At 45.4% G+C, this 26,385-nt stretch overlaps 1 long non-coding RNA gene across 3 annotated transcripts in view; it reads right to left on the reverse strand.

Annotated features, from left to right (window-relative positions):
• Positions 1–220: 220 nt before the first annotated feature.
• Positions 221–26,385, reverse strand: part of LOC115864580 (uncharacterized) — a 58,721-nt gene continuing 32,556 nt past the window's right edge. For 2 of the 3 annotated variants that reach the window (XR_009562827.1, XR_009562825.1), the window contains exons 3-4: positions 22,455–22,539; positions 221–996 (exon numbers count right to left, since the gene is read on the reverse strand). This is a non-coding gene — a long non-coding RNA (uncharacterized lncRNA). Of the gene's footprint in view, positions 997–10,583; positions 10,667–22,454; positions 22,540–26,385 lie in introns of all 3 variants that reach the window. The other variant, XR_009562826.1, reaches the window with a different exon arrangement.

The raw sequence follows: 26,385 nt of genomic DNA on the forward strand, positions 1-26,385 counted from the left end.
AACTGACATATTCGCGCCCAAAAGGGTTCCTTCTTCGACCTCCTGCGTGAGGACCAAGGAACCCCGGTGCACCGGCCTTCAATAAACCTCTTGGTTTTGCATCGACTTCCGACTCTTGTTGTTTCCTGGGCGAGTCGAAACTCCTAGGAGACCGCGCAGGTCTAACAGTTATCTGAAGGAAAAAAATGGTTTATTACTGTTACCAAGTCCAAGCTCGCTCTGCTCACCGTGTGACAGGCCAATGAATCGGAGACAAGGTGTTGAGGCAAAGGAATACGACTTTATTCGGAAAGCCGGAAGACCGAGAAGACGGCAGACTAATGTCTCTAAATAACCGTCTTATCAGGGCCTGGATGTCAGTTTCTTTTATAAAACAGAGACGGGGAGAAGGTGAGGAAGTAGAGTAAAAAGACCATAAGTCTTGCAAATATCTCCTGGAATGGCCAGCCTCTGGGAGAGGATGTGTTAATTTCTTCTTTCTTGCAGCCATCCATAGGTGGACAGGGTCCGGATGTTCCCCTGAACAAAGGCCCTTTGGTTTAACATTCAGGCAGAGGGGCAGGGCTCCCCAAGGCAGGCCATTATGTATAAACAGTATCCTTTTAGTGAACAAAAGCAACGGGAGTAAAAGAAACAGATCTAACAGGTAGCCAGATTTTGTTCTCCCCTGTAACATTACCTTATTCTTCACATGCAAAGAAATTCCATATGGATCCAAGAGTTATATACAAAAATGGATCTATAAAAGCTAAAGTAAGAGAATGATTACAGAATTGTCTGTATAACTCTATGCAAACAAATTTTAAAACTTGGATTAAAACAAAGGTAAAAAAACTCCAAAAACCCAAAGGTGAATTTACCAGGTGAGTCCCAAAGGCTACGTTAAGCTCAGGTAGGTGGCCAGGTGAGAAGTGTGTTCCAGGACAAGTCTGGCCCCCTAAATGCCCTTCCTTCCACCATCTTTTGTCAAATCTGTCCACTCATCCAGGTGGGCCCCTGAAGCGGAAATGCAAATAATAAACATTAGGCCCAAAGTCGGCAGTATTATTATTCAAAAGACACCTTGAGAAAGACAGACAAACCAGCTGTCAAAAAGGACTAGAAGTAAAGAGGTCAGAAAAATGAGTGATTACCGATGAATGCACAGGATGCTATATGAATACCAGGCATCGTCAGTTAGAAAATCCACAGCTAAGGAGAGCCCATTCACAGTAACAAAATATAGTAAGTACTTTGGAATAAACTCAATGCAGGATGTTTGTGACCGGGTAGAGAAAACCATAATACTTGTGATTCCTGCAGGAGAGCAGAAGGAGAATTGCATTTTCCTGGCAAGCAGGAGTAATATTGTGAAGATATCGACCCTCCTCATGTATAGGTCACGTATGGTCCAATTATTGATACAACGAATCTGGCTTTGTTGCAGCTCTTCTAGATTTGCCGGCATCCTTCCTTCAAAGTTTCTTCTGCGCAGCTGACCAGGCTACCAGCATGCCTGAGATCTCAGAAATAAGCAGAGGTAGACTTTGAGTAAATCTAAGCTTGTTTAATCCAGTGGCTCTCAATTTCAAGCATTCAGTCATGGGGAGGCTTGTTAAAAAAACAGATTGCTGGGCTCCACACCCAGATTCAATTCTTGGGGTGAGGCCCAAGAATTTACATTTCTATCAAGTTCCCAGGGGCTGCTGGTAGGGAGCCCTCCACCTGGAAATCCACTGGGATTTCCACTGGGATGTAATGGGAAACTAGTAAAGCAGGTCTAGACTCCGAGGTTCTTAGGATTTCCCTTGAACTTGCCCATCACTGGACTAATTTCCAGCCTCATCCCTATGCCTTTTAACGCGAGGCAGGCCTGGCAAGGGGTCATAATTGGGTACCAGATGGTTGTCATTTACTGTCTTCTTCCTATCGGTGGGGAAGGGTTGGAGGGGCAAGCAGGGAACAGGGTTGGCTGTGTATATATGTGTACGTGTGTATGTCCATGTATGTGTGTGTGCGCATGTATGTGTGTGCGCATGTATGTGTACTGTGTACATGCATATATGTGTGTGTGCATATGTGCATGTGTGTGTGTATGTGTGTGACCACTTGAGATTTCAAGGCTTGTGGAATTCCCCAAAGTGCTAGCCCTCACATCCTCTGTGTACCCAGCAAATCCTCGTTTAAAGCTCCAGAACTTCTCATGGAACCTGACAAAAGAGTATGGCTGGAAGAATAAGTGGCCAAGAAAAATAAATAATTCGGGTGGGGGTGGGAGAGCAGGAGTGGGGAGATTTATCTGCCTGGTTATAAGAACCTATTTTAGAGCAAATGGTAATAAAAACAGCTGGAGTGCAGCTACAAAGAGAAAACTATATCTAAGTTATGCAGAAGAGGGCCAAGAATTAGACCAAATTATATGAGAGACTGTCATATACGATGAGTAAGCAATATGGAAGGGAAAGCTCACTTAATAAATCATGTTGGAAGACCGAAGATTGAGTTTGAAAAAGGAATTAGATTTGTACCTTACCCTACTCACCAACATGAGAGTCAAATATTTAAAACTAAGAAATCACAGAGGAAAACGTAGCATGATCAGAATGTACCATTTGCTGTACTTTGCAAGTATGGGGCGGGGAGGTGAAGGAAATAGCACTTGCTGAGTGCCTACTGTATGCCACACATGTATTACCTTATCCCATTAGGACTCTCAGCAACCCTGTGAGACAGGGATTACCCTCAACTTTCAGATAAGGAAACTGAGGCACAGAGAAACCAGTTACTTTCTCAAATGGAGAGCAATCAGAAGCGCCTCACTCTGTCTGACTCCATGCCCTGTACTGCCCAGTCACTGCCCACCAGCCCAACGGGTCCAAGGGAGATGGGGTGCCTAGTTCAGTGCCAGCCTATTCCTAGATGGACCTGGGGTGGTAGAAAGTGAAACAAGTCAGAACCGAGGTTGAGGACAAGGCAGCTGCACAGTGGTACAGAGCTGATGAGTTCGGCCAGGAGAACAGGGGCAGTAAGTGTGTTCCAGGGGCCACCTGCCTGGAGTTGGGAAGCAGGATGAATGGCTGGGTCCCAGGAAAGGTTGGGATGTTTAATGTGGTGACACTGGGGCACACAACAGCTGTAATTTGTGGTCCATCCCTACTCCTTCCTTCTACCAGACATAACCTTAACTCCCCTTCCTAGGGGCCTGGAGAAGCCACGTGGTATCATGAAAGAGCAGGTGCATGAGAGGTCAAGAAAACTTGGGTTTAATTGTGCTTTGTCGCTTTCTAGGTGCATGGCCTTGATCCAGTAACCTAACCCCTCTGAGGCTTAGTTTCCTAATTTTCACATCAGGGTGCCCACCTCACAGAATTCATGTGGGGATTAAATGGACAAGTCAGGTAAAGCGTTAAGCATAATAAATGGTGCAGAGTAGGTGATCAATCGATATTTATTGAATAAGCGAATTTATACATTTGCTTAACGTGTGCGTTTATTCATTAGCTCTGAAGAAAACTTGAAGTCCAGGGAAAGGAGGTTTATCCGCCTAGTTCTGCTAGGTAGACAAGAATTTCACATCGTTCATCAGTTGTAGTTGAAACATTCTAATTTGGGAAACTGGGTCAAGCCATATCACTGTGCGTTAATTATAAGTTGTGATTCTAGCAACCTGTGGAAAGATGAGAAAATGGTCCAGTGCCTGCATTTCCCACAGCAACAAATGTGCCTCCGATGACACTTCCATAATCGCCACCCCTTCCAACTGCATACATCTTGGCACCTTACAAAGAAGTGCTCACACCCAGGGTGACAGAAACCCGCCTTCAAGGAAGGTCATGTCATCCCATTTTGTGGATGAGGAGACTAAGGCTCTAGGAGGTGCAGGGACCTTCTCAGTGGTTGGCGGCAGAGCCGGAGCTGGAATCCCCGGATGTGCATGAACTGATCATCACTACGGCATAGGCTTCGTTACCTTGTTACAGGCTTAAAGGGTGATGCTATACAGTGTCCTGCTTGCTTGCATCTGCTTCTGTCTCCCCTGAGGCCCTCATGTGGATCTGAGGCTCTGAGGATCCCATCTGTACATCTTACCCCATCCCCATTCCAGAGCCAATTTGGAAGGAGACAGAAGGAGTGCAGCAGCCTCCATCCTGCAGACGTACGAGGCCACAGGAACTTTGCAGCCCATCATCTGGCAGCGCAGCGTGGATGCTGGAACCCATGCTGGAGCTGCAGAGATCTGGCCAGAGAACTTGGGTCAAGTCCTGTCCAGGGCTAGGGGTGGTGATGTTTGCCTGGAGTGACAGGCTGTTACACAGGTGAGGAAGAGCCTGCTGTTTAGTAATCACCTCTACGTGACAGGCTCACACATTATCAATAATTCCCACAGCATCTTGTGATACTATCATCGTCGTACTGATGATGGAACAGTACCTTGGAGAGTGACATCTTATGCAGCATCTCGAAGTGGGTAGTTGTCGAAGATTCAAACCCAGCTCTGTTTACTATGACCCCATGCCCTTCTCAGCAAGGCCCCTGTCACAAGTTGGACTCTGACATCCTCTATGCTTTCTGGAGAGAAATGGGTGACAGCCTTTGATTACCACTGCCATTGGGAAGGTGGGAGTTAAATGTAATGCTCTGTTTAGATCCATAACTGGTACCTACTCAGCTGTTGGGTTCCTGTAGAGCCTGTGCAGATGGAACAAAGCCTCCCTCCTGTACTCTGCACATACGTAGGAGGGTAAGACCAACAGGCAGAACCAGACTGGAGTCTGGAGCCCCAGTAGCCATAAAGATGTCTGTGGGGACCTCACATGGGACCCAGCACCTGCTACCTCCAGAGACAGGGAGCTGTGATCTCCTTGCTCCCTGAAGGCTTTCCCAGCCTGTCTCTTACTCTTCCTCCCTGGGGCAAAGGGGAGAGTCTGACACACCTGATGAGATTGGAGAAAGAGCCTGAGATTGCGCCCGCCAGCCCCTCCCAGGCGTCCTCCCCTTTGACCCTCCTGCACACGAGCACCTGTTTCCCGCCTGGTCCACCCCTCCATGCTGCTGAGCATGGCGGGCTCTGCCCTGGTTGGGATGTGCCCGTAGTTTGAAGTGGGTAAGCCCAATTCAGAGGAAAGTATTGGGAAAACAGACTCTGGCTGCAGAGTCAAGATGCTTTTCCAGGGGAGCTTTCGCAGCTATCGATCTGGCTCTCTGAAGCCTCCTTTGTCATACTGCTGGGGACCCATGGGGGAAAGGGCTGGATTGATTTCCATCTTTGTGGTTAGTGATAAGCCCTGAAATTCCATCGTGAGAAATGTGTGAGGAGGAGAGAAGGAAGCAGAGGTGGCACACAGGCAAACATTCACGTCCTGCAGTAGTTCCTGCCCCTGAGATAGTTGCTGCTCCCTGGCTCCCAAACTCCTCACTCTTTCACCAAACACGTCCAGGGGAGGCTGGGGTCCCAATTCAAGCTCCGTCCACGCGTCCAGACTCCTCTCCCATGTGCTCTGACCCACTTGGTCGGTACTAGCACTGTACCCAGAATACCCCTGCTCAATTCCTGCATCTGTGGCTTGCTCCCTGCTGGCAATGCCAAGGTTAAATAATAGAATCTGGAAGGAGCTGTGGAGGTCACGTTGCTCAGCCCTCCTTCTGGAGAAGGGGCCATCGGAACTTGCTTCCATGTCTTGCTGCTGGGAGCAACCTCTCCTGTAACTTGGCATTTCTGTTTCTTTTACATTTTTATTTTTTTTTTAGACAACAAGGCATCTGCCTTCTTGCTACTCATGTCTGGTACAGGTGTCTTCTTTGCCACCTACACACATTCCAGGCAGCCCTCCCTGGGCACTTCAACCTTACCATAGGAATTAGGTGGTGTTTTATCATCATGCAGGCATGAAACAAGCACTGCTAGCTTCCTTTGTCTGCTCTCCTGGGTGCCTTTAGAACACGGGGTTCTAAGCTCCTTGAGGCTGAGGCTGCGCTCGAGCCTGGCACACAGGAGGTGCCCAGGAAACCTGTGAGTTGTCCGGGCCCAGCAGACATGTCAGATGGGATTGCTCGGTGGGCCATGCACAGTCCTGTTTGTTCATCGCCCACCGAGGGTCTTCTGTGGGTCAGCCCAGCCCTGAACTTGCTCACCGCCTAAAGGTGGAAACTGACACACTCACAGAAAACCACAACACAGCGTGCCGCCTGCTAGGAGGCGTGTTGGGGATGCTGAGGGAACGTGGGAGGGAGCAGTCATCAGGCCAGCACTGGGGCGAGCTGAGCCCAGAAGGATGAGCAGGAACTCGTCGGTTGGTAGCGGCAGGAAGGGCAAGCAGCAGGGAGCACCGGGCCGGAGAGGTTAGGCTTCCCACTCTCCACGGCCTCCAACGTGGCCTTTAAGCTAACATCAGGCAGACAGCCACAGAGATACACTGACGGTTCTGAAGGAAGAAGGCCATCATACGCCTGTCAACCGCTGTTTTATACTTACGGTGACCAGCGTGTCCTGCTTTGCCCAGGCCTTTCCTGATTTTACCACTGACAGTCCTGCTTCCTGGGAAACCCCTTAGCCCTGGCAGACCTGGAGAGATGGGCTGGAAGGGCAGCCTGAATGATTATATTCCATAAACCCTTTCATTAACTTCTTTTTGTTTCATTTTTAACTCTTTTTTAATTTTATTTTACTTTTTTTCCGGTACGTGGGCCTCTCACTGCTGTGGCCTCTCCCGTTGCAGAGCACAGGCTCCGGACGCGCAGGCTCAGTGGCCATGGCTCACGGGCCCAGCCGCTCCGCGGCATGTGGGATCCTCCCGGACCGGGGCACGAACCCGTGTCCCCTGCATCGGCAGGCGGACTCTCAACCACTGCGCCACCAGGGAAGCCCTAACTCTTTATTTTATATTGGAGTACAGTTGATTAACAATGTTGTGTTAGCTTTAGGTGTACCAGGAAGTGATTCAATTATACATATACATGTATCTATTCTTTTTTCAAATTTTTTTCCCAATTAGTTGTTACAGAATATTGAGCAGAGTGCCCTGTGCTATACAGGAGGTCCTTTTTGGTTATCTGTTTTAAATATAGAGGTGTGTACATGTCAATCCCATACTCCCTAACTATCCTCCCCACTGGTAGGTAACCATAAGTTTGTTCTCTAAGTCTGTGAGTCTGTTTCTGTTTTGTAAATAAGTTCATTTGTATTATTTATCTTTTTTTCAGATTCTCATTATCCTCTGACTGGCACAATTACATTGCATTACAAGGTCTTTGTGACAAAGGCATTAGCGAATTAGTTGTAAACGTTGAAAATATGCTGCCTTTTTGGAAACCCTGGATGGGGATTTCTTTATATTTTAAACATACCGAGCTCTCCTCTCCCCAGGCTTCAAAGGGCTGTGGCAGCAGCGGAGGACGTGCTGTGAGAGACAGCATGGTGGATTTGGGGGCCTGCGAGGAGGGAGAATGTCCGGGGCACAGGGGATATGACTTTGTGCAGGCAGGGTTGTGGAGGTGAGACTGGAGCGGGGCAGAGGTCACAGAGCTCCCGGGGCCGGGCCAAGGTCTCAATCTCACAGCCTTGGGGAGCCCAGAATGCTGTCACACAGAGGAGTGTCACAGTTGGATCAGAAAGTTTACCCAGGTGGAGTTCTGGAGAATTGATTTGGGTGGGTGCTGTAGAGGCCATGATGAGAGACGGAAGACCACTCTGGGTGCTGCCGTCATTATGCAGGTGAGTTTCACAGAGGTGGAGAGAAACGGACAGGACAGTGATCTGAGGGTGAATGTGTGGCAGGGGGAGGTGACTCACTTGTGCTCTGGCTACAATGACAACCACCAAGACAGGGACTTAAGGAGGAAAATAGCTTCAGGGGTAGACGTTGCGTTTGGCTTTGGATGTGTCGTTTGGGCCCTGGGACCGCCAAGTGGAGACATCTCCTGGGCAGAGGGATATAAATGTCTGAAACTTTGGAGAGAAAGGTAGCCTGGAGATAAAGATTTGGCTTTCATTCACCTTCTAAGTCCAAGGTGATTGAAATGGGTGAGTTACTGATGGTGAAACTGAGTCCCCCTAAAACTGAGTTCCCTTACCGAGTTTATGATTAATCTCTCTATCCAAAACTTTATTCCTTTTCTTGTCCCCTCTGACCTCAATCCTGTGCTAACTGAACAGTCAGATGACTACCACTGCTGTTGTCAGTAACATTGTAAATGTACTAAAATTACCGTTACAGATCACATCATTAACGTACAAACTCAGGTTGTTTCTCCAGGGCAAGATGAGCTAACGGACCCCCAGCTGTGAACTTGGTCAGAGAATCACAAACCAGAGATACCTTGACTCCCAAAACTATGATTAAGCAATGTTCCAAGATATGAGTAACCCCGGCTTCTTTGTTCTTCCCCTTAAAAAAAAAAACCCAAACTCAAAGACCGAGTGGGAGTGGTCTGAGGCTTGTCTTCCACTCCCTTGCTTGGCACCCTGCAATAAACACTGTCTTTTCCTTCACCACTGCCTTTGCTGCCCACCGCGCCGGGCAAGCAGACCCCATTTGGTTCAGAAACAACGGAGGATGTGAGTGAGAAGGCAAGAGGCCCCAGCCCCGCAGGGGAGAGGATGGTTGATTCTCTATTTCCTAGAGGAAGGGCTGTGATGGTTGACAGGCTTGAACAGGGCAGCAGCTTTTGCTGGTGTCTTCAACGTGCCTGAGCACAGTCGGATCCCTGGGAGCCATCTGGAAAGTCAGTCTTTTCTGGTGTGACCCAGTTCTAGATAAGATGACACTAATAATACCCATTCACTCCTCGGAGCTGTGAGGAATCGGGAGCTAAGGTATGCGCGGGGCTCGTTATGCAAATAACCTGTCCTGCGGCACAGACAGGGCTGGCTGGTCCTTCACTCCTTCCTCTCCTCTCCCAGGATTCTGGAATGGTCTGCTGCTGCCCACACACAGCCCTTGCCTTCTTCCTCCGGGTACCTGAAGGCCTCCTGGATGTAAGCATCTCTTGAAAAACAACAATCTTCATTTGCCAGAATTGTTTTAAAACAATTCTGGCTATGAGAATGCTCAGATAAAGTCAGTTTCTCTTTCTCAATAAGAAAAATGAGGAAAGAGAAAGCATTGCACGGGGCGGGTGGGCTGGGGGTGGACTCAGGAGATGGATGCTGTCCAACTAAGCACACGTCTGTCTCTGAATTTCTGTGAAATGCGGGTGTAGAGCTGCGTGAGCCGTCAAGACCCGGCCCAGACGTGCTGAGTATGATTCTAGCCAACCTATACAAGTCAGCGCTTGCTAGCGCGTGAGTCAGAAATATTAAAATATGGCTCAAAACAAGGAGTTAAAAATGGTAATTTTCAAGGTCTTATGTATTTATTCAATAAGTATGTATGGAGCACCCACTGAAAGTCAGGTACCGTGGTAGCTGCAGGTGAGGTAAAGGGGAGCAAAGGTGCTCCAGGGGCCCCCATAAGAGTCTAGTGGAGGGCACGCGACTGGGGCAGTAGCTGCACAGTGTGAGGGGTGCGTGTTGGGGGGAGGGCGGCAGGGAGGCCGGAGAGGAGGCTGTTCCAATAGTTCTGCTCCTTCCCTCCACTCTCTGACAACGTTCCCACAGGATGTTCCTGGCCCACCTCTATCTCCATAGGAAAAATCTCGGAAGCGCCCAGAGGATGTGGTGCACCCCACACTTTGCAAGGAGCACCCCGTGCTGGGAGGGAATGCACTCATCCTTCCAGACCGCCGACGGGAGCTTTCCCAGTGTCAGTGCGCACTGACGCCTCAACTTGTGCCTGAACTATTTTTAACTGCCTGTCGCCATGGCAGCGTGAGAACCGCTGGGAAAGATGTGGCCTTTCTGACAGCAGTCAAGATGCTGGCTGCCCTCTCATCTCACTTAATCCCCTGCGCGCCAGAGCCGAGATAATCTACATTAAATTCCCGCCTTCTATTGGCAGAGCTGGAGCCCAGACACCACTCTGTGCTTCCTCATCTGCAAAGTAGGGATCTTAATAAAACAAAACCCAAAACCAACAAAACATCTCCCTTTGTGGGTCTGTTGTGGGAATCAAATCAAGTCGTTAATGCATGAATGCACTCTGCATGGCCCATGTTAGTTTCTTTCTTGCTTTCTTTTTATTTTTTTTAAAGATGTTTTGATGTGGACCATTTTCAAAGTCTTTATTGAATTTGTTACAATATTCCTTCTGTTTTATGTTTTGGTTTTTTGGTCCCGAGGCACGTGGGATCTTAGTTCACCGACCAGGGATGGAGACTGTACCCCCTGCACCGGAAGGCGAAGTCTTAACCACTGGACCACCAGGGAAGTCCTGGCCCAGGTCTTAATGGCAACACCAATCCCCACCCCCTTCTGCCCTTCATCTCTGCTTTATGGGCTGATGCCCGTGAGCCTTCTACAGGTTTCCACGAAGTCTGGAAACATAGGCAGTATCATTTCTTTCTTGACAGACTGGTGATGTCCTTGACATTCTGCACATTTGCCCACGTTTCCAGACTTTCCAGACCCCCTGCAGGACCAGGTCAAGGGCCTGCCTCTCCCTGGCAGAGGTGGGAGCTGATGCAGACAGGGAGCTCTCTCTGTCACTGGGCTTTTTGCAGTTACATACCTGGATCCCTGCCTTGTCTTTACTCCTTGAGGGCCGGGACTGTGTGTCTTTTCACCTTGTACCCCAGCACCCAGCACCAGGCCCTGAGGACAGGTAGACACTTGATTAGTATTTATTGAATGAAGAAAGGAAGGAAGGAATACAAGGGCCAATGGAGAGTGCAAGTGTGACATTGTGATTTATAATAAGAAATATATATTTGGGACTTCCCTGGTGGTACAGTGGTTAAGAATCCGCCTGCCAATGCAGGGGACATGGGTTTGATTCCTGGTCTGGCAAGATCCCACATTCCGTGGAGCAACTAAGCCTGTGTGCCACAACTACTGAGTGCATGCACCACAACTACTGAAGCCTGCGCACCTAGAGCCTGTGAGCCACAACTACTGAGCCCCCGTGCTACAACTACTGAAGCCCGTGTGCCACAACTACTGAGCCTGTGCTCTAGAGCCCGCGAATCACAACTACTGAGCCTGCCTGCTGCAACTACCGAGCCTGTATGCTGCAACTACTGAAGCCTGCGCGCCTAGAGCCCGTGCTCCGCGACAAGAGAAGCCTCCGCGATGAGAAGTCGGTGCACCGCAACAAAGAGTAGCCCCAGCTCGCGGCAACTAGGGAAAGCCCGCGCGCAGCAACAAAGACCCAATGCAGCCCAAAATAAATAAAATTAAAAAAAAAACGAAATATATATTTGGTCTTCCCATTTCTGGCAGAGCTCCTAAAATCTCTGGAATTTCCTAAGGGCTGACCACGATCAAAGTGTCTTTTGTTATGTAAACTTAGCTGACTTTTGAAATGCCCCTAAGTCACCTATGGTTGCATGCTGGTCATCAGAGGAGCTGACCATGGGATGAGAAGGGTGGAACAGTTCCACCCCTCTGAACTCTGGGGAGAGGACAGGGGCTGGAGATTGAGTTCAGTCACCAATTGCCGATGATGTAATCCATCATGGCTATGTAACAACGCCTCCTCCGTGAAAACACAAAAGGATGGGATTTGGAGAGCTTCTGGGTTGGCGAGCGTGTGGAGGTGCTGGGAGCTCTGCGCCCTTTCCCTGTACCTTGCCCTCTGCATCTCTTCCATCTGGCTGTTTCCGAGTTATATCCTTTTATAATAAACCGACAATCTAGTAAATAAAATGGTTAAGCTCTATGACGCCTGCAGCCAGGGAGAGGTCAGCTGGCAGGAAGTGATGTCTTTCTGGAGAAGAGCTGCCATGGAGGGGAAGGAGTGGTTCCTGGGAGCACAAGGCTGGGACAGACTGCTCACCTGCATGGTGTCATGGAGAGCCACATGGCCTGGAAGCCTGACCTCAGGGCCCTGAGCCCTGGGGAGGCGTTTGATCTGGTCTTGGTTCTGCAAAGAGCCTGAGAAACATGCCCTTGATGGAGGGAAGGAGCATATCCAGAGGGAATGCATCTTGATTCCTCCTCTGGGGAGTCGTGGGGAAAACTGGAGGGAACTTCTGATTGAAGAGGTGAAGACCCTATGTCAGGGTCCCTTCAGGTCACAGTAGTTTTGCTTGAGACAGGAGATAGCCATCCCCAGGAAAAATGGTCCAGGCTTTTGCAGAGCATTCAAGAGCATTTAAGCAGTAGTTGGAACTTTCAGGAAAACGAAGGAGACAACCTGTGGGTTCTGTCTGCGTAGCTGAGAGACTGACTCACCTATTCACCCTTTGCCCTCCCTCCCTCCCGCCAAGGTTATCCATGAAGGCTGGACTTGAACAACAGGGGTCTGATCTATGTCGTCATCCTAGTCTCCTCCCCAGGCTGGTTTTTAAAAATAACTTTTATTTTTTCTTAGAACACAAGTAATTGACACTCTGTAGATTCAGAAATGCAGAAAAGAACAAAGAAAAAGAACCAGCTGTAATCCAGTTGCTCAGAGATAATCACTCTTCATATTATGGTATCTAGTCTTTTCTGCATGAGTATGTATTATACATGCACATACGTGTATGCACACTTATTTATAGAAATGCGTATTTATGCAACGTGTAATTCTTTTTAGAAAAAAGATGTCAAATCGTGTTTGAGAGCTTAGACACTGGAGCCAGGTTTGGGTTCTAATCCTGGCTCTGTTGTGTGCTGCCTGTGTCGTCTTGATTGGAACCTTTCTGTGCCTCAGTTTCCTTATCTGTAAACAGCCAAATTGGTTGATGAAAAATAGTATCTCACTGTTGCCTGAAGTTGAAGTTTTCTGTTGGTCATTCATGTTTCTTGGAACTGCTCGGTCGTACCCTCTGTCCACAGGAGGGTATGCCTCATGCTTTCATGGTGTGTGAAGGTGCTGTGTGTTCCTGCCACTTCCAAGTTTGGGGCTCTGGACCCCACCCTTAGCCTCTGATTATCCACCATCTTTGCTGTCTCTTCAACTTCTCCCTCTGTGTTGCCGCCTTTCCACCAATCAATACAATCAATTAAAATGTTGATTTCAATAATAAATTCTGGAGAAGGTGCGGAGAAAAGGGAAGCCTCCTACACTGTTGGTGGGAATGTAAATTTGTGGAGCCACTACCAAGAACAGTACGGATGTTCCTTAAAAAACTAAAAATAGAACTACCGTATGACCCAGCAATCCCACTCCTGGGCATATATCTGGAGAAAATCATAATCCAAAAAGATACATGCACCCCCGTGTTCACAGCAGCACTATTCACAATAGCCAGGACATGGAAGCAACCTAAACGTCCATGGACAGATGAGTGGATAAAGAAGATTTGGTACATGTATACAATGAAATACAATTCAGCCATAAAAAAGAATGAAATAATGCCATTTGCAGCAACATGGATGGACCTAGAGATTATCACACCAAGTGAAGTAAGCCAGACACAGAAAGACAAATATCATATGATATTACTTATATGTGGAATCTAAAATATGATACAGATGAACTTATTTACAAAACAGAAACAGACTCACAGGCATAGAGAACAGACTTACGGTTACCACACGGGAAGGAGGGTAGGGATAAACTGGAAGTTTGGGATTAGCAGGTACAAACTACTGTACATAAAATAGATAAACAACAAGGACTAACTGTATAGCACAGGGAACTATATTCAACATCTTGTAATAACCTATAATGGAAAAGAATCTGAAAAAGAATCTATATGTATACCTGAATCACTTTGCTGTACACCAGAAACTAACACAACATTGTAAACCAACTATACATCAATAAAATAAAATTTTAAAGGGTTGATTTTTAAAACATGCTCAAGTCTCTCCCTTTTTAAATAAATAAGCAAAAACTCTTGCTGAATGCTATGTCAGCCAAACTTCCTTTGCCAGCCAAACTTCCTATGGGTTGTCTATACCCATCATCTCTCTTCCCCATCCCCCTTTCTCGATCTCATTCTGGTTGCTGTCCCACAGCCCCACCCAGATTGCTTGGGAATGGGCTCCCAGTGGCCTCCTTGCTACCAGATCCACTAGGCACCTCTGTCTTTATTCTTCCCGGGCCTCTTGCCTTTGGCACTACCTCCTCCTCCCTCTTTCCCTTGTCTTCCTGGACCACAAACTCTCCTGCTTCCTGGGCTCCCTCCCATCTCCTCCCCTCTGCTCATTCTTTGCTGGTCCCCTTTGTAAGCGTCCCTCCTTGAATGTGCTTTTCCTCAGCCTTCCTCCTTGCTTCTTCTCCTCTCTGAGACTCTGACTGAACCCAAACATATCTTCACTATGTAAATGCGGTCCATTCTCAAATCTCTACCTCTTAGCTCAGACGGCTCTTCTGAGCTCCCGATCAATATACCCAACTGGACACTTCCATTAAGACATCCCCTAGAGCCATCAAATCGATGTGTCTCAAATAAAATTAAATATCTTCTCTGCTAATACAGCCCTCCCCTTTGGTTTCTATCTTTGGGAAGGGTCAGACTCATCTCCCTGTTAAAGTGTCAGTGAGTCATTTTGAAAGAAATCAAAGCAGTGTTCCATTAATAGTTGAATTTTGGGAATAGAACGATGGAAGGGTGGCCGGGGCATCTGGGTCTTCTGATGTCACTGAAATCACAGATGCTACTGTGCTTTGTATTCTTGTCCTGTACGAGGCAGACCCTGATGCCTGAGAGACAATCAACACTTATAATTACTAAATGCATGGAAACTCATGGGACCAAGAGGAATAGCTTTTCACAGAGTGCTTTAGCTGGAAGGGCTCTCAAAGATCATCTGGTCCAACTGTAGCCCCGAGAGGAGTCTGTGGTCCTCAGCACATGTCTAGTGGTGCAGAGAAGTGACCTCAGACCCTTCCCAATTCCCACTGTGATTTCCCGGGGGCCACTAGGCATGGCCATCAAAGATACCCCTGCGATGAGCTGGGAGTCTTGGCCCCAGGTAAGAGCATTTGATCTGACGTTGTTTTCCTTCACCCTCCAGGTCCCTGTCCTTAGGCGCCCTTGGAAAGGGGTGGGAACTCCGTGTTGCTTACAGAGGATTTTCTTACCTCTGGCTGGGCTCCCAGGCCCTGAAATCACAGGAAAGCATGGGCAGGTGTAGTTATCAACAACCCAGGGAGGGAAATGCTCTCTTTAAAAACCTAATTAATTACAGAAATTTGAAGCGTACTAAGAAGAGAGAGAAGAGTACAAAAGAATCTGCATGCATCCAGTCCCCAACTTCAACTCACTCCTGTCATACATGTAAGTCTCCTTCCCCTCAACATCTTTTTGTTTGGTTTTGTTCAATATCATTTTATTTTATTGTCATTCTTTTTTTAAAAAACTATTTATTTATTGGAGTACAGTTGATTTTTTCTTTTGGCTGCTCCACACGGCATGTGGGATCTTAGTTTCCCGGACCAGGGATGGAACCTGCACCCACTGCACTGGAAGCTCAGAGTCTCACTAGACTGCCAGGGAAGTCCCAAAATAGAGCTGATTTACAATATCGTGTTAGTTTCAGGTGTACAGCATAGTGATCCAGTTTTATATATAAAACTTTTAAGATTCTTTTCCCTTATAGGTTATTACAAAATATTGAGTATAGTTCCCTGTGCTGTATCAAGATCATTTTAAAGCAGGGTTTCTCAAACTTTTTGGTCTCAGGACTCCCTTGCACTTTCAAAAGATATGAAGGACCCCCAAAAGTTTTGGTTTATGTGAGTTAAATTTTTGATACTTCTATTAGATATTAAAACTGAGAAACTTTAAAATATTTACTTATTAATTCATGTAAAAATTATAACACTTATTACATGTTAACATAAATGACATGCTTTTTAAGGAAAAATAACTATACGTAAACTAGTAAGAAGAGTGGCATTGTTTTACACTTTTTACAAGTCTCTCCAGTGTCTGGTTAATAGAAGACAACTGGATTCTTAATAGAAGAGAGCTGAATTCTTTTTGCGGTACGCGGGCCTATCACCGTTGTGGCCTCTCCCGTTGCGGAGCACAGGCTCCGGACGCGCAGGCTCAGCGGCCATGGCTCACGGGCCCAGCCGCTCCGCGGCATGTGGGATCTTCCCGGACCGGGGCACGAACCCGTGTCCCCTGCATCGGCAGGCGGACTCTCAACCACTGCGCCACCAGGGAAGCCCTGTGCTTTTTTTTTTTTTTCCTTAAATTTAAATTTGTCACCGTAGCCTGGAGAGCCCTCCATGGTAGAGCACAGAAGTCTTTCCTTAACCATTTTGGTTGAACAGTTTTACTGAGGTATCATTTACATAGCATAAAATCTACTCATTATATTATTCAATAATTTTAGTAAATTTATAGAGTTGTGCAAGCGTAGCCCGGTGCATCTTAGAACATTTCCATCATCCCAAAAAGTTCCTATCAGTAGTCAATCCTAACAACTCCAGCCCTAGGAAACCACTGGTCTGCTTTTTTATTTTTTTCTTTAAAACAGCTTTTTCTAAATATTTTATGTGGTCATATGGTCTTTTATGTCTAACTTCTTTCACTTAGCATAATGTTTCTGAGTTTCATTCATGCTGCAGAATGTGTCAGCACTTTGTTCATTTTAAATGTCTAATTGTGTTCCACTGTACGACTGTACCACATTTTGTTTATCCATTCACCCGTCAATGGGCATTCGGATTGCTTCCAGTTTGGGGCTATTACGGATAACACTGCTGTGAACATTCACATATGTATCTTTGTATGAACATATACTTTGATTTCTATTGGCTAGATTCCTAGAAATGGAATCACCGGTTGTCCTCATTCATTTCTACAATGGCATCGAACCCCATGGCGTAACTTATTCAACCAGTAACTTATTCAAGCAGTCCTCTATTGATGGACATTTGTGTTGTTTCAGCTTTCCTTTTTGCTATTGCAAAAACAGTGCTACAATAAATAGCCCGTGCATGTGTAATTTATTCCATTTGCCAGTGTATCTTTTTGATCGATTCTTAGACATGCGTTTGCTGGGTCAAATGGCAACCACATATGCAGTTTGGCTAGATATTGCCAAGTTCCCCTCATAGATACTGTGTCATTTTTCATCCCTACCAACAGTCTGTGAGAGTTGTTTTCCATAGCCCTGCTGGCAGCCTGTATTATTCAACTCTTGTATTTTCATCAGTATGTGTAAAAGATGTTATCTCAGCATAGTTTTTAATTAGGAATGCTCTCTTTTCTAATGTGTCATTTCATTCATTCATTTATTCATTCATCCATGCCATACCACAAAGAGGCAATGCCCCATAGGTTGCTCTAATTGCTATTCTTATTGTCACAGGTGCCAAGCAGAGCTCAGAACAAGGCAGGAAATATTCCCGCTACCCTGGAGCTTACATTCCGATAAGGAAAGGAAAATAATACAGCTAATTAATATGAACATGTTCACACAGTGGTAAGTACTCTGATGAGAACTGAAAGAGGGTGACAGATCAGTGGACGACATCCATTCGTTCAATTGCTGAGTCACACCTACAGTGTGTGGGGCTCCAGGTGAAGTGCTAGAGCTTTCCTGGTCAAGGTGCAGCCAGTCTTTTGTGAAGGTGATGGGGGTGAGTGTGTACGCTGCCTTAGGTCATATAGAGCAGTCGGCACAAGCTGACCCTCTTCTACTGGGCCCTGGGGACACAGAGAAGAGCAGAGGTGGTCTCTGTTCACAGTCTAGTGGAGGAGAAAGACAATGAAACCAAGCCATTCCGGAAGGAAAATGCCCTAATAGTGCAGTGGGAGCATATGAGGAGATTCCAGAAAATTCCTCAGGGTGGTTGAGGCTCAGGGAAGGCCATGCAGGGCCTCTGAAGATGAGTGAGGGGGCCCAGCAGCCTTGCAGGGAGAGGGCATGTCGGCTGCCCTGGGCACGGAGCACGGCCCCCGTGGTGGAACTGTGAGGTCATGAGGGTCTCAATCGATTAGGCAGCGTCTGAGGGGCAGGATAGTAGCCATAGGTGTTCTTCTCTTAGAGTTCTTAGCACTTCTTTGTTTGTTTGTTTTTAATTGGGGTATAGTTGCTTTACAATGTTGTCTAGCTCCTGCTGCACCATGAAGTGAACCAGCCATATATGTACACATATCCCCTCCCTTTTGGATTTCCCTCCATCCAGGTCACCACAGAGCACTGAGTAGAGTTCCCCGTGCTATACAGTAGGTCCTCACTTGTTATCTATTTCATACCCAGTGGCATATATACATTAATCCCAATCTCCCAATTCATCCCACCCCAACTTCCCCCCCTTGGTGTCCACATGTTTGTTCTCTACATCTATGTCTCTATTTCTACTTTGCAAATACGTTCATCTGTACCATTTTTCTAGATTCCACATATATGCGTTAATATACGATATTTGTTTTTCTCTTTCTGACTTACTTCACTCTGTATGACAGTCTCTAGGTCCATCCACCTCACTACAAATAACTCAGTTTCATTCCTTTTTATGGCTGAGTAATATTCCATTGTATATATGTGCCACATCTTCTTTATCCATTCATCTGTCGATGGACATTTAGGTTACTTCCATGACCTGGCTATTGTAAACAGTGCTGCAATGAACACTGGGGTGCATGTATATTTTTGAATTATGGTTTTCTCAGGGTATATGCCCAGGAGTGGGATTCCTGGGTTATATGGTAGTTCAGTAGGAGGGGTTTGGGCCGGGTGCTGCATTCTTGACCTGGGCCGTTGCCCTTCCCTCCCGTTTAGAAATCAGTGAGAGATGATCCCTGGTCCCTGTGCTCCTGCTGCTGAGATAGTTCTCCTAGCCCAGCTTCAGCCACCCTACCCCCATCCTTACTGAGCCTGCTTCCAGAAAACGGGCCTCACTGACCAACTCCAGTACCTCCCACTGCCACTGAACTTCTGTCTGACATGTGGCAGAGTTTCCCAAAGTGGTTTTCCAGAACCCCTGCATCAGAATAACCTTGGATACTGCTGGTTAAAAAGTTAATTCCTGAGCCCTGCACAGGATATATAGAGTCAGAATATCTGGGCTCAGAGATGGACATTTTCAATCAGCTCTCCAGGTTCTCCCTGTGTACACCAAAGTCTGAACGTCACTTTTCTAAGGTAGTGGTTCTCATCCGGGGTACTTGTTAGAAATGCAAGTTCTCTGGCCTTGTCCATGCCACCTGCATCGGGAGCTCTGAGGGTGGGCTGGGCAGGCTGTGTTCTGACAAGCCTCGGGGTGATTCTGATGCACGCTCAAGTGTGAGAACCACTGGATTAAGGCCAGGGTCCTCCACCAAGGCTGCATGTTAGAATCACATTGGAGAAGTCCCAAGGAGCTTCTAAAATTCCTGCTGCTCAGGCCCCAGCTCCCAGGGATCCTGGTTTGGGTGACCTGAGGTGGAGTCTGAGCATCTGTGAGCTCCCCAGGCGAGCTGAACGTGCAGCCAGCGACGAGAACTACTGGTCCAGGACAGTGGTTCTCTGGGCGCAATTTTGCGTATCACGGGACGCTTGGCGAAATCTGGAGACATTATTTGTTGTCACAGCACGGGCATGCCACGGGCATCTAGTGGTGAGAGATCAGGGATGCTGCTAAACATCTTGCAATGCACAGGATAGCTCCCGCAACACCCGGGCTAAAAGGTCAGTAAGGCCAAAGTTGAGGCATCCTGTTCTAGGGAAACAGTCATACCCAAGAATCTTAGCTTCTAGACTTAGCCCCACCCCTCCCCGCAATAAGATATATATTTGCAGAGTATTTTTTTATTCTCAGAAACAAGACATTCCATAGAGCTTAATTCTCACCTACATGACAACTAATACAGATATGCTTATACACACTAACATTCGTAAAAAGGTATCCCCGATACGCACGTAGATGCATGCAGAAAGATACATGTAAGTGTTTGTCTGCACAGATGCCCGCACTCATATTTACTGAACCACACACATGGAGCCATACCCCCTACGGTAACTCACAGTCATTAAAGTGCACACACACATATACACACTCACACACTGACAACCCCATTTGTTAAGTGCAAGGGCCCTAGTGTCACCCAGAGTTCTCATGTTCTCCCCATCCCCATTCTTTTTTTTTAAATTAATTAATTAATTTATATTTATTTTTGGCTGTGTTGGGTCTTCGTTTCTGTGCAAGGGCTTTCTCCAGTGGCGGCGAGCGGGGGCCACTCTTCATCGCGATGCGCGGGCCTCTCACTGTCGCGGCCTCTCCCGTTGCGGAGCACAGGCTCCAGACGCGCAGGCTCAGTAGTTGTGGCTCACGGGCCTAGTTGCTCCGCGGCATGTGGGATCTTCCCAGACCAGGGGTCGAACCCGTTTCCCCTGCATTGGCAGGTGGATTCTTTAACCACTGAGCCACCAGGGAAGCCCTCCCCATCCCCATTCTTGCTCTGCTTTGCCTGAATGGCCTAGGTATTGACATGGTGGAGACTCCACATGCCAAGGTCATGGTTGCATGTCCTTGGGGTGGCAGATAATCAGGCGGGGTGGAAGGAGAGCCTGTAGCGGGCATGGTGCTTGGGTGCAGCACGAGGGGACAGTGAGAAGGGACTTGGGGTCCCAGGCGCTCCAGGAACCTGAGAGAGATGAGGGCAGGGAGGGGAAAGGAGTCAGACTGATGCTCAGGGAACTCCAGGGGGAGAAAGGGAGGAAGGGAGGATGAGGGGGAGGGTGGACCTGAGCCAAGGTGCCCGATGGAGCACACTGCCATCGCTGTCTGCTTCTGCTGTCTCCTCAGCGCCTACTCAGATTCAGGCAGAAATATTTGCTAAGGGTTCACTCAATATTTCTTTAGACACTCATGCATACCTTAAAGGATGGTAGTGGAAGCACATAGGTCTTTGAAGACAGGTAAAGCAGATCTGAATCCCAGGCCTGCCACTTGCATGGATAAGTTTCCCAAACTCTCTAATCCTTTTTTTTTTAATTAATTTTTTATTTTTGGCTGCGTTGGGTCTTCGTTGCGGACTTTCTCTAGTTGCGGAGAGCGGGGGCTACTCTTCGTTGCGGTGCGTGGGCTTCTTATTGCGGGGGCTTCTCTTGTTGTGGAGCATAGGCTCTAGGCACGTGGGCTCAGTAGTTGTGGCACACGGGCTTAGTTGCTCTGCCGCACGTGGGATCTTCCTGGACCAGGGATCGAACCTGTGTCCCCTGCATTGGCAGGTGGATTCTTAACCAGTGCGCCACCAGGGAAGCCCTAAATTTTTTTTTATTGAAGTATATTTGATTTACAATGTTGTGTCAAACTCTCTGATCCTTGGATTTCTTAGGTAAAAAGTGGGGATGACAATACCTACTCCAAATGGCTTTGTAAAGATTAAATTGCATGATATGTATACATTTCTTACAAAGCGCCTAGCACAGGGTAAGCCCTTAAGAGTACTAGATCCTTTCTCTTACCCTCCATCTCCTCCAGGTATTTTTTGTTTTTTATTGAAGTATAGTTGATTTACAATGTTGTGTTAATTTCTGCTGTACAGCAAAGTGACTCAGTTATACACATATATACATTTAAAAATATTCTTTTCCATTATGATTTATCCAGGATAGTGGATATAGTTCCCTGTGCTATACAGTAGGACCTTGTTGTTTATCCATGCTATATGTAATAGTTTGCATCTACTAACCCCAAACTTCCAGTCCATCCCTCCCTATACCCCACTGCTTTGGCAACCACAAGTCTGTTCTCTATGTCTGTGAGCCTGTTTCTGTTCCTCCAGCTACTTTGGACTCATTCATATATGTCTATTTCCTAGAATAAAAGCCTCATCATGCCTTATTGAACTGGAAAACATTTCCAGAAACATGATAAGTGAGTTAAAGGATATGACCATTTTGATGACCTTTCAGATTACTGTCGATTGCTTTTCAAATACTATTTCTGGATATTTTTTTCCAACGGACGTCTCTCAAAGAGATGAAAAACTTATGTATGAAGGTGTTCATTTCGGCATTATTTATAAGAACATCATTATACAACAGAAGGATAATAACTGACTTAATCCTGTTAGGAATAAGGCAGCATGTAGTCAAATAAGCAATTAATGGTTAAACCACTTGTGAATGATACTACTTCTTGATAGATTATTGATCAGCTGTTGAATAATAAAGACAAATACTAAATAGTAAAATTTAAAACTCTACCTGACAAAATGAAAAGAGAAAGCTTGAAATAGATTCTCAATAGATTCTCAACAATTGTTACAATGTTTTAATACACACACATTCGAATACAACTTTAGATAATACTTTAAAATGAAGCTTGGCAAACTTTTTCTGTAAAGGGCCAGACAGGAAATATTTTAGGCTTTACAGGCACTGCCCAGTACTCAGTACTGCCCCTGTAGTGTGAAAGCAGCCATAGACATACAGTATGTGAATGAATGAGCATGGCTGCGTTCTAATAAAACTTTATTTACAAAAACAGGTTGCAGGCTGGATTTGGCCCACGGGTCAGTTTGCAAACCCCTGTGTTAAAGGGAATAGAGGGACTTACCTGACGGTACAGTGGTTAAGACTTCATCTTCCAGTGAAGGGAGTGCATGTTCTATCCCTGGTCAAGGAGCTAAGATCCCACATGCCTCGTGGCCAAAAAACCAAAAACATAAAACAGAAGCAGTATTATAACCAATTCAATAAAGACTTTAAAAAAAAAGGTTCACATTGAAAAAACTCTTTAAAAAAAAATAAAGGGAAAAGAACTGTGTTTGTGAATATATGAGAATATTTTTCTAAGTTTCCTTTTATAACCTTACTATATGACCATCTTTTAAAAGTTTAAGAAAAAGGTGGACATATAATATAAAAATGGGCAAAAGTCCTGACCTGATGATTCACAGAAGGAATACCACAATACCATAAACACAGGAAAAATGAAGTATTCACCACTTCTGAAATATGAAATGGAACTTTTAAGAACCCCAAAATACTTAGTGCTCACAGAAGTGTAGTGAGGTAGTCATGCTATTACAGTACCAGTTGGAAAGTCAAATGGCAACCCTCCTCTAGTCAGAAAGGTGTTAATATGCCAAGAGTCTGCCACTGTTCAAAGCCAAAACTTCAGAAAATATAAGTAATGAGGGGCAATTCATCCAACCAACTGTGAAAACAAAACGTAAAGTTTGAGTAACGAAATTAATGTGGAACATAGGAGAGAGACAGAGCAATGGAAAAGGAGAAAAGGTTCAGAAATAAACACCAAAGTATGTGGGAATTTATTATATCTTATAGGTGGCATTTCTGATCAGAGAGCAAAAATATTAGGACAACTGGACAGCCATTTGGAAAGAAAAACTGGATCCCTACCTCACACCTTCCCCCCAATTAATTCTATATGAAAGATTTGAAGAAAAAAAAACTATAAATGTACCTTTAAAAATTGGGCAGTTTTTTTAAAAGAGCAAACTCAGAGAGAGGAAGGCCTTTTAAAGTATGCTGCAGAAACCATAAACAATATGACTGTGGGATAATATTTTTCTTAAAACTTTTTTTCAGACTTAGGGCTTCCCTGGTGGCGCAGTGGTTGAGAGTCCGCTTGCCGATGCAGGGGACATGGGTTCGTGCCCTGTTCCGGGAAGATCCCACATGACGCGGAGCGGCTGGGCCGGTGAGCCATGGCCGCTGAGCCTGCGCGTCCGGAGCCTGTGCTCCGCAACGGGAGAGGCCACAACAGTGAGAGGCCCACGTACCGCAAAAAAAAAAATTTTCAGACTTACTGTATCAGAAAATTATAAAAAATTTGATAACACACTGTGTTGGGGAGGGTGTGGGAAAACATGTCCTCTTATGCTCTGCTGTATTGAAATGCAGTGATATCTAGCTAAATAAAAACGCACATACCCTCTGACTCAGCAATAATTTCACCCCTAAACATTTACTTTATAAATATAATTGCACATTTAAATGAAATATATATAAAGGTCATTATGTCTTTCAATATTGCTTGTAACAGCAAAAGATTGGAAACAAAAGCTTAAATGTCTATCAACAAGGGAGTTAAAAATAATACTGTATACGTTACATGTATTTATACAAGTGAAAACTGTGAAAACTATGTCATTATGAAGAATGACAATGCTCTTTCCTTACTGATATGGAAATATTGCAAGACATCTGGTTAAGTGAAAAAGGCATGGGGGAAAATTGTGTTCATATCATGCTAAAATTTTATTGGAGAGAAAAGGAAAACGTATACTTATAAAAGTGTAGACGGTTTCTGGAAGGATATATGAAAAACTTGTAAAAGAGGATGTATCTGGGGAGAAGAGATGGGTGGCTAGGTGGAGGAAAGGGAAATAAACTTAGTTTTCATTGTATACCCTTTTTTAAGTTCTTTAAATTTATAATAAAGCATTACCTATTTAAAATTTAGATTTTCTAATAATATTTAAAGACTCAGGGAAATATTTTTCTCAACAGCATCCCCTATTTTTCCACTTGGATGGCTAAGAACCAACTAAAACGCAACATGTCCAAAGCTGCACCCCAGATTCTGCCCAGACTCTGCTCCATCCGCCTCACATCAGTTAATGGCAACTCTATTCTGGTAGTCGTTCAGGCTGAAAATCACGGAACTATCAACCGCTTCGCTCTCTCACGTCCTACATCCAAACTCTGGCCACACTCTGTTTCTTGTTACCATCCAGTCTTTGGGCGGTTGTACTGGCTGTGCTGTCCCCGCTGCAGGGCTCCTCCTCGCAACCTGCATGCTTCACGCCCTCTCTTCGCTCAAGGCTGTGTCCATAAATCACCTCACTGAACTGAGAAGGAACCAGCCCTCTAGCCAGCACTCCTGACCCACTTTGCTTAAAAAAATTACAGGGTATCCATGACCTTTTAGCATAATGTACAACTTCCTTTTATATTTGTTGTCTATCTCTTACTAGTTGACTAAGCTTCATGAGTGCATTAATTTTTGCCTATTTTGTTCATTGATGTTTCCTTCGTAAGCCCACAAAACTATTCAGTAAGCCCACAAAACTATTCGCTGAGTGAACGAATTCATTAATGTAAAGTTTACAGAGCACAATATAAAATTGCACCTACAGTATAATGAGTTTTGTAGAAAAATATATTTAAAATATTTAAAGATTTTTTAAAAAAGATGTTACATTATGGGCCTTTGCGTATTTTGCAATATTTTTTCCTCCTGTTGCTCGTGAAAGAGTATTCTCTCATTGTTGGCTTGGCTTCTTCTCCTCCAATTTCTGGGGGAAGGAATGTATCTGCTTAGCTCAGATTCTTCCAGGTAGAACTGGGGAAACGGGCAGAAAGAAAAGATGAACGGCAAGAAGTGAAACAAGTTTAATTAATTTAATATTGGGAATGGAAGCAGAGTCTCTGAGAGGAAAAAGAAACTTGAAAAAGGTGAGGAAGGGAAAAAGGGAAGAGAAATCCCTTGATGTTGGGCTTTATGAGAGATTTTTGCTGGTAGGTGAGAGTGAGGGCTAAGGAGTTTTGGGGAAGCTGCAGGGTGTGGGAGGTGACAAGAGGATGGAAATGGGAAAGAAAATTTTAAGAAGTGTTTCTATTGATTATAAATGAGATTCCCTTTGATTTTCTTTAAGAATCTCCAGTGAAGATCTCAATGGCTTTTGATTACTTGCTGGCACTGGACCACATAAATTCTTGGCTTTTTTAGGGAGAAAGAAATATATGGCAATATCGTAAAAAGGAACGAAATTGTGTCATTTGCAGAGATGTGGATGGACCTAGAGGCTATCATACAGAGTGAAGTAAGTCAAAAAGAGAAAAACAAGTATCGCATGTTAATGAATACATGTGGAATCTAGAAAAATGGTACAGATGAACTTACTTGCAAAGCAGAACTAGAGACACAGATGTAGAGAACAAACGTATGCATACCAAGGGGGAAGGGAGTAGGGTGGGATGACCTGGGAGATTGGGATTGACATATATACACTACTATGTTTAATAGCTACTGTATAGCACAGGGAACTACTCGGTGCCCTGTGGTGACCTAAATGGGACGGAAATCCAAAAAAGAGCGGATATATGTACACATCTAGCTGATTCACTTTGCTGTACAGCAGAAACTGACACAGCAGTGCAAAGCAACTATACTCCAATAAAATATATATATAATAATATATAATATTATAATTATAATATTATAATATATAATAATATATATATATGGCAACATTACAAATGGTTTGTTCAGGGTGGTGGCTTTCTGTATTATTTTAATTTTCTTCTTTATATTTGTCTGTACTTTTCACATTTTCCTCCATTATAAATGTATTCCTTTTATAGTATAGAAGGACATGATTTAACATTTTTCTTTACCCTTCATCCTTCAAAGAGTCTCTGTAGCAGTCAGTAGCTGCCTGAGGCATCTGTCCTTTGCCTGCCTATTTTAGGCAGGCTCCTGGACCAGGAAAGGGGGCCTGCTGTGCTGCAGACGG

The sequence above is a fragment of the Globicephala melas genome, chromosome 2, assembly GCF_963455315.2.
Source record: "Globicephala melas chromosome 2, mGloMel1.2, whole genome shotgun sequence".
NCBI classification, from domain to species: domain Eukaryota; kingdom Metazoa; phylum Chordata; class Mammalia; order Artiodactyla; family Delphinidae; genus Globicephala; species Globicephala melas.